Genomic DNA, 9,122 nt, shown 5'->3' with positions numbered 1-9,122 from the left:
ACGTACAGTTAAACCCTTTTAGCAGTTCAATGGGTACACTCAAATGCTGGGTTGCTTCACGTTTTCTTTTGCTATGACCAGTTTATACTTATTTATTCACTGGAAGGTGTTCATAGCAGTTACTGCAGCACAAGCAGAAAAAAAATAAATTTGCTGCAAAAAAATACTATAATTAAATACCTAATATTACAAATCTGAATGTAATTTTGAAAAGGAATAGAAAAAAAGTCTGCAAATGAGAAGGAAAACAGAAATGACCGCAATGGAGGATGATGAAACAGTTCTAAGGAGTTGTGGTGAGAAATTCTAAGACCTTGGGGGAAAGTTGGTGGACAATTACTGCTCTATTTATTTTGAAAATAAAGCAATGGGTGAGACGGACAAATGGTAAAACCTGAGGTGAGGTTAGTGAGCCACACTCACTTTTATGAGAAAGCAGGGAGAAATAAATTCACGCCAATAATTATTAGTCCCTGTGAAGGTGCGTCACCCCGTGCCTCATCAGCTCAAATCACGTCAACCTCTGGCTGCCTTGCGTCAGTCTTGGATAAATTGTTGAAAATACATGAGTTTTAGTCTGTATTTTAAAGGTTAAGGATAAAAAAGCACCTAACATTATTCTTTTACTGAGAAAAAAAAAGCCTTTCACTAAGTGTGAAAGACTTTTTTTCCTTTAATTTCTTTTCAAGCTGCTATTTTGAAACAGTTTGTTCAACAGTTGTCCGGGTGTATCCTGGTATTTAATGTTAAGTTAAAATACAATTTTGAGTATTAACATCAATGTAGCAGAAGGTGTTGGAAAAGATTGAAAATTTATTTGGAAGGTATTTAATTCGTCTTTAAAAAAATAACTTGAAGTAGCTCTTGCCAAGGTTTTGTGTGGAGGATGACCCAAATGAAGAGAAGCGAGGCAGGGGTAACGTAAAGGGTATTTAATTGAAGAAAACTAAAAGGCAAACAAGGAACTTTGATAATCAGAATTACAAAAGTTGAAAACAGCCAGGTTCAACGTAACAAACAAATAACATAAAAGGAGGACTTGAACTTGAACTGACATGGACAGCGAACCGACAAGAACTGAAAGCAAACAGAGAACTAAATACAAACAAATTAACAAGACAATGAGGAACACCTGGACAAGACACAAAATGTTAGAGGGATCTGATTGGTTAACAGTAAGGCTTCGGTAAACGAACACATGTGGAGACAATGAGCATGACGAGACAGAAGACAGGAACCCAAAGGCAACGAAAGTCATGAACCTAAATCAAGAAAACAGATCTTGACAGTTATACAGTTACTAAATAGCTTTCAGATGTGTCTTTTCCATGCATTATCCTTTTGAAGGTTATTTAAAAAGAAAATCATCGATCATGTTCCTCCCATTGCAAAGAAATACTGCATATCAGTAAAGTGAAGTAATTGTAGATCTTTATCACATTTATCAAAGTGATGTGTTCATTCACTAAAGGCCTAATACAATAAATGAATCTCTTCACTTATCTTAATGTGGAAATTTTACTGCACATGAAAATTTGGCTTTCACCTCTGTGGATGATCATGACCTAAACGGAAGCAAATCAATCAATTTCAATATCGGTTGAAGCTGACTTTTTTTTAAATAGTGGGGAATACAGTTGGGATTGGCCAGCCAATCACAGGACTATTTTCTAAATCCATGATAAATATCATCTTTAAGTCATTTTTAGTTTTTTTTTTAAATAATGGTTTTCTCCAATATAATCGTTAATGCAACATTAAATTAGGAGTCACTGATGGTGTAGTGGTAAACTCGCCCGAGTTGTGTGCGGGCAGCGTGGGTTCAGTTCCCACTCAGTGACGGTGTCATTGTCTGCCCTGTGACTGCCTGGCGACCAGTTCAGGGTGTAGTGCGCCTTTCGCCCATAGTCAGCTGAGATAGGCTCCAGCACCCTCCCGCGACCCTGTGCAGGAAAAGCGGTGTGGATAATGACATGACAACATTAAATTAGATTCTAACTAATCTTATAATAATTAAATAAAAGCTGCTTAGGGGAAGTCAACTACAAAAAATCTATAACAAGATTATGCACTATGCAGCCCCACTAGTCGAAACACAGCATTTTGATTAATATTGTGCTTGTAGAATATAAATTAAGCAGAAAAATCCATCTGTTATTGTAAATCACAGAGAATGGTCATCAATGGCCGTTTTCTGTCGACTGAGAAGACATCACAGTTGCTCAGGATTCAACTAAAGATCAATCAGCTCAGCTTCAGCAAACAGGTGAGCCGTGATTGGCCGTTACGGAATTGACAAAATGGCCGCCCCCTGAGTTGTCTTTAAACCGGTGGATTTTTCTGCTCATTTTCCACAAATGTAATCTTAATCAGAATCCCATTCTTAGGCTGGTGAAGGCACAAAAAATGTTTCGGAGTTGACTTCCCCTATCAACAAAACGAGTCTTTTAGCAATCTTTTATCATCTTAAATCATTTTACAAAGAACTTTTTCACGCTAGATTTTGCTGTCATGCTTGTTTCCCTTTTGTTTCATTTATTGCAACACGAGCTTGTATAGGTAACAAAACTATTACGGTAGGCTTCTTTCATTTGTGCACTCTCTTTGCCACTGCTGCAACCAAATCCTAAATGCCCCCACTGCTTAAAAATGCAGAATATGAACAACAACTTTATTCATGTTAGCATTTCCTCAGACAAATGTCAAAAACACCTCCCCAATTCATAACCATTAAAAAATAGACCAAAATGTATCACGCAATAATAATTACAAGATTAAGAAGCAACATTTTTACTTTGTAGTTTTTCCTTCCAATCCTCTGAATATTGCAGTTTGAAAATGTACAGGTCAAACATTCAAAGGTGCTCACCGACGTGAACGTGAATATCTCACATGCCATGATTACGAATCAGAGCAACATAAAATTTTGATTGCAAGGATAGTTGGAAGAATGGCAGCAATATACAGAAGATAAAACGTGTGTTTGCTGTAATAGCAAGTTCTCATCATCCTGAGGGTAAAGTGCCTGAAAACATGTCTGTGCATTAGTGGAGGCACGGATGGACAAAGCCTTTTGCAACTGCCTACATCACAGCTTGTCCCTGTGGCCAAATAGCGGCACCAAAGTGGATGGAAAGGCACTTTCAAATAAATTGATTAAGAAAGGAGCTTCAAGTTGATTGATTAAATACCCTTGCAGTCCTTTTGCTTTAAGTTTTTTTTTTTCGTTGTGTTCCTGCAGCAAATTCAAGGTCCAGAAAATACCACAGAGCTTGTGAGGAATTTAAGCACAAATCAGGAAGAATCGTTTTCTTCCCGCTGATTGGTTGTGTCAGGGGGAAAAATAGGAATATTCACTTTTCACCAAACCTTTTATAATACATGATATTCATTTTTCCACATCGCATGTCGCTAGGGCGGCAGGTGAGGTCCCAGCTGACTTTGGGCGAGAGGCAGGATACACTACGCCCGCAAATCACATATTGAAATCCAATGTAGTCTACTCAGATTACTCTCAAATCTATGTGTGGAGTGTGTGTTTGTGTTAGCTCCGAAAGATCGTGTCGCTGAGTTGAAACGGGAATGAAAAAAAAATGAATACAGGAATAGTGCACTGCTTCATACTGCAAATCATTTCAAAACAATCCCCTTTCAAATATTGGCAGAGTTCTGATGCGTGGGAAAGTTCTTTTTTACACAACTGAGTAGAACCTGGGAATGAGTCATTGAATTCTGAGGCTGGCTGTTAATCATGGAGCAAGGACTTTTCCTGAAATGTGGGAATGTTGTTTTTTTGTTTTTTTTTGTTGCCTTAACATCCACTCATGACACAGCTACATCCCTTTGTTAAACAGATCATTCAAATCTACCCATGAAATGAAATCATTCCAAAATATATTTTGTCATATAGTTAGCATTTGGTTCAGTGTTTTGTGTTTTTTGGAAAAAATGGAAAAAAATCAAGTCATTTTTTAGGACGTTGACAGTATGAAAGGTCCAATGGCCAGTCAAGACATGTGCACCGCTCCAGCTAACACTTTGAAGGGAACATGTTTTTTATTCTGTAAATCCGATAAAAGTAATTGAATCATATTACTGTGCTGAACAAAAAGGGGGTTTGCTTGCCATTCAACGGACACCCACCCAAGTCAATTTAATTGAATAATAATGAATAATATTTTGATGACTGGCAAAGAAGCAAATCAAAACAAACTAACCATTCTCACAATTAAGCCTTCCTTCACAAGTGGATCTTAAGTTCACCAGAAGTTTTATTTTAATTGTATTTTTTAATTTTATGAGGTTGTTTTATTAGGTTGAAATGCGTATGCACTCGAAGAAAATTAACAAAGTGATAACTTGTTCCTTTTTCTATTTTTTGTGTGTATGACACAGCAAGCAAATAATCTGACTTTTCTGGCTCACGGCAGCATTTGTATCAATACTGCACTGTGGAAAAACCTGTCCAATTTTGATTTTTTTACACTTTTCACATAAATGGAAAGTCCATTCACATAAAAAAAAATATGATAAAAAATGGACACGTGTTTTTCACAAGACAGCATGGTAGAATCAATAGTTATTGTTCAACGCAATAAAAAATATATAAATGCCCATCTCTCAGCATGAACTAACTTTTTGACACACAGTAAAAATAATGACAGAATTTTTTTTTTACGCAAATACTACAATGCAAGCAGAGCATTACTGTAATTGTAACAATTGCATGACATCATTCACCTAATACTTTTTTTTGTGGGTACGGAAGTAATGTGAGACTTTTACAACAGTTGTCTATACGTAGCTTAATACCATTTGATTTTTTTCTGTGAGACAATAAATAATTTAGTTTACCATTGTGAATGCTTGTCTTTCAGCAGTCACTCGTGTTTTTTATTATTATTATTATTATTTTTATTTAATCAAACTAAAACATTTACAAGCGACACTATAAACATCTCTACCATAACACATTTGCACTTAAATACACGTTGGTTTAAGCGCTTTGTCTTTGCCGTGTAATGGAGCGTGATATTGATCATGAGTCTTGCTGTTCTCTGCATGGCCATCTTTATCGGTAAGATCTGGGGGGAGGAAGGAAGAGGGTTAAAGTGGTTTACAGTGCTGGCAACACCATATCCACGCTCCCACCCGTCCCGGTGACATTGCTGGCGATGCTTTACTTCCAGCTCCACGCGGGGAACGGCGTGACTTCATCGCGTCAAGTGGAGCGCTGCAATTAAATAAATAAATAAATAAATATGAAAGGCGCTGTTGCAAATCATCGCTGTTTTGAAAAATAATGGAACATGAATGACTCTCATAATGCTCATTGTTCATTAAAACAGTCACACAAATAAAGCATGTCCAGGGGCAAATTTCCTCTCTCAGCCGTGTTAGTTTTTTCTCGCGGGAAATAATTGAATAAGAGCACGCCGAGGGAAGAGGTGTGTATGAAAGAGAGAGACATGCAGTGGGGCTTTCAAGTGAGGAGGGGAGGCTGGGGAGGGAGGGCCGTACGCATGACATCATTCCCTCAGTCGGTGCTCGGACTCGCTTGTGGTTCCTCCAAGTGCGCACGGCGGCTGGTGCTGAGGGAGCGACTCCTCCTGCCGAACACAGACGCGCTCCTCAGCAACCTACGCTGGGCTGGATTTTAAGTATAGAGCGAAATATACCTAGTCTTTGATTTATCCTGCTCGAGGAACTGGTCAACCGACTGGAGCTGCCGCTGGGACGCACACTTTCACACGCACAAAAGAATAAGAAAAAAAAAAAAGAAACTCGGGGATTACTGCTTGTTTTAAAAATGAAGACGTGACGGCTCATAAGCCACAACCAGAAAGGAACTCCGAGGCTGATAAAGGTAAGGAGGCTCCCTGTGCACACTTTTGCACCCACGATTATGGATTTTCAACCAAGATACGGGAGTATCCCCCCACCTCTAAATTTGACCACTAGGCATGTGCCCATTCGGTTTTGCAGCGCGCAAGCAGCGCGTTAATATCGAAATTCCGCACCCAGGGCACTTGAGTAGACATTGGTTCGAATGTGTTTTGGGGCTCACTCGTGGTTTTCTCCCAAATGGATATCCATGTGTTCCCAACACCGCTTGTTTCTGCAGGTGTCTGCATACGGGAAGAAAGCAGATTGGCGCATTCGTGGTTCTGAAAAGACAGTTCCAGCGACTCGGCTTTCCGATACCACACTCAATCCAAAAATAAGAAGTGGCAAATATGCTTTTTTTGTGGTAATTCATTTTTCTTACTTATGCAGAGACGTGTGAGAAAGATCAATAGATTTTAATGAAGGCTTTTGAACAGAGAGATGAGTGAGCTTCGGTTCACAATTCTTTTCAATGGCCATTTCCAATCAGTTTATCCCACTTGACTCGCTTCCCCAACAATCTTCCCTTGGATCTCACCAGAACGCCGATACCCCCCCCCCCCCAGATGTTGGACTTTCATTACTAGATCCTGGACTTTCATCATTTTTGTTTTGCACTTCCAACATTTCAAGATCAACTTGGGTTCTTTTGTAGGATGTTTTTCAAATGAGTGATGATGCCGTGCTGATCGGCTTGTTGAATTGCTTGACACATTTGACTGATGTGTTGGATATTTGAACCACGTGAAGAAAAATCCACTGTTGGGAATTGTGATTTTCTTTTGTAAAGTTTATAATTGCATTTTTTTTAATTTACACAATTATAAAACACCTATTACAGTGTGGATTATTAAAAATAATGAAAAAAACAACATTGATTTAAAAATAAATAAAATAATTTCCCGTTTTTTCATGGTCTGCTGTTATAACAATGAGTGCCCCCAAAGCTCATAAAACCCAAAGAACAATATCTTGCCACCACCCCAGTTGTTAAAAAGAAAATGGCTTTATTTTTTTTTTTTCCTCTGGAGCTGCAGTAACTCGGTTAAAGCATTTTACGGTGCCTGGGAATGGCTCACAGGCTCACAGCGCAATGTAATGTAATCAAATTTATGATGTTGCTGTGTGTTACAATTTTCGGTTATGCTCTGTCTCATGAAAAAATCTTAATTTCCCCGCCCCCCCCCCCAAAAAAAAAAAAAAAAACTATCCCATCAGAAACACCTCATTGCTATGGTGCCCAGGAGGAGGCATCCAAGCAAGGCATATAACATGCAGTGGATTAGTATGCTCACTCACTGCCCGCCTGCACCCACCCTCCTTTGGAAATAGTCCAGCCCTTTCTAATATATTGTATATTCTGACTTATGCCACCTCAGATTTATTCTGGCAACCAATCATGCGCTGCTTGAGTTTTTTTTTGCTTTTCCATATTTCACTTTCAATTACAGCGAAAAGTTTGGCCTCCTGCAGTGAAGTCATTAAAATATGGGCAACAGATGATGTAATGCATGAGATAGCGTTTACACACCATGAGATGCTCTCAGTCTGGTTTTTCATTGTGATCCATGTTGTAATGTACAAGAGCACCCCTGGGATTTTTAAGACATGATTTGTTTGATGTTGGAGCTTCAGTTTGAATTATAATTCTCATGATCGCTCAACCAGGGATATGTCTACTTAAGTCTTCTTGTTGCTATTAAGATGTGGTGCCACGCAATGATCACCACGACAGGAGGGAGTACATCACTGCTGCCTTCGCAGAGAAGCCTGTGGACGGACAGCCATTAGTGTCCTTGCAGACTTAATGGTCTGGATACATTTTATGAAGCGTCTCCTCTCCCGGCGTTATGTTGGGTATATACATTTAAAATGTCTTTTTCGCTGAGATCTGAAGCGTTAATTCATAGTTCTCCTTTTTCTTTTGCCTTTTAAATTCGGTGTCTTTTTGGTAACGCTATAGTTTGGTGTGGATTTTCCAAGCTGGTTGAGACCAAGTGTGTTTCCACCATGCACGATTCTTGACTTGCCATCAATCAAGCAGCCACTCTCTATGTATGAGATGGGTGATTGGATAGCATGTTCAAGCATCCGTTGTTTTCTCCCGCTGTAATGCACCTCAATCATGCTCACCTGTCACAAGATGGACAGCCAAGATTGTTTCGGGCCGTGGTGGAGGCGACTACTGTTAAAATGCCGTGCACATAGTGTCAAGCTCACTGAAGCACACACGTATATCGCGCTTTATTGCATCTACAAGATGAATTAGACTTCATGCTCCGCAGCGTCATTTTTGAGGAGTCAATGTGTGTGGTCAACCTATTTTTGGCCAGTAAAAATGGTAATGGTAAACAAATGGGAGAGTTATGGCAGGTTTGCTTTGCTTTTTTTATTGGGGGACAGGGGAGAGGTTAGCTACATTAATAGTGTGACATAGTGATGTGAAAATGAAGCTTCAAAATGCTTCATGAACAAGTTGTACTTTTTGTCTCCTCTAGGTGGCACTCTATCCACATAGCGCTGAAAAGGCACTGACTTGCCGGTTCGTAAACCCCTATCTTTAAATCAATGGTACCATCTAGAGGAGTTAAAAAAATAGAACTGGTTCATGAAGCATCTTGAAGCTTCATTTTCTCATCTCTAGTGTGGCATAAACACGCAAAACATTGAAGGAAATCCAGCAATTAGTGAATACATTGCTTGTTCACAAAAACGAACTTTTTTGGGGAGAAAAGGCTTGTGAGGGTTTTTTCATTTAATGTCCTTATAGACCGAGCCACAGTTCTTTTAAAAGTGGCCTCGTAAAAAAATAACTAAATTAATAATAAAACTGAACCAAAGTTTTGCTTGAAAAAAAAGTTTCAAGACACTTTCTCACCAAGCAGCCTAGTTTATTTCTTGGGGTTACAATTATTTAGCCCTTATCAAGGCTGCATTTTCGCCATTGGGTGTTTATGATGGACAGTTATAAAATCAACGACATAATATCAGTGATTACCTACCACAGTGTGCAGTGAAGAGGTTTGCAAGTTTGCCATGGGAAATTTCACTTAATTGGTACAAAAATGAAAAAGTGCATCTATTTCTGCCAGCGACATATAGTGACCATGAGACCAATTAATAGATAGAAACATTTATGATGACCCTAATGCCAAAGTCGAGAGGACCAAAAAGAAAGAAAGGCTTGTTGATGGCCACAGAGCTTTGTCAATGTTTACGGTGTCGTAGGAGAGATC

The 9,122-nt window shown here is 39.0% G+C and overlaps 1 protein-coding gene across 2 annotated transcripts in view; it reads left to right on the top strand.

Annotated features, from left to right (window-relative positions):
• The first annotated feature begins 5,533 nt into the window (after window positions 1–5,533).
• ptprsa (protein tyrosine phosphatase receptor type Sa) overlaps window positions 5,534–9,122 on the top strand; it is a 199,558-nt gene continuing 195,969 nt past the window's right edge. For both annotated transcript variants that reach the window (XM_088313263.1, XM_088313262.1), the window contains exon 1: window positions 5,534–5,866. The gene's annotated coding sequence lies outside the window, so the exon portion shown is untranslated. The remainder of the gene's footprint in view (window positions 5,867–9,122) is intronic.

This window comes from Idiotropiscis lumnitzeri, chromosome 13, assembly GCF_059441095.1.
Source record: "Idiotropiscis lumnitzeri isolate Australia: NSW breed Sydney's pygmy pipehorse chromosome 13, RoL_Ilum_1.0, whole genome shotgun sequence".
NCBI classification, from domain to species: Eukaryota; Metazoa; Chordata; class Actinopteri; order Syngnathiformes; family Syngnathidae; genus Idiotropiscis; species Idiotropiscis lumnitzeri.
Note: the sequence above shows the minus strand (reverse complement) of the source record. Positions and strands in the feature narration are given on the sequence as shown.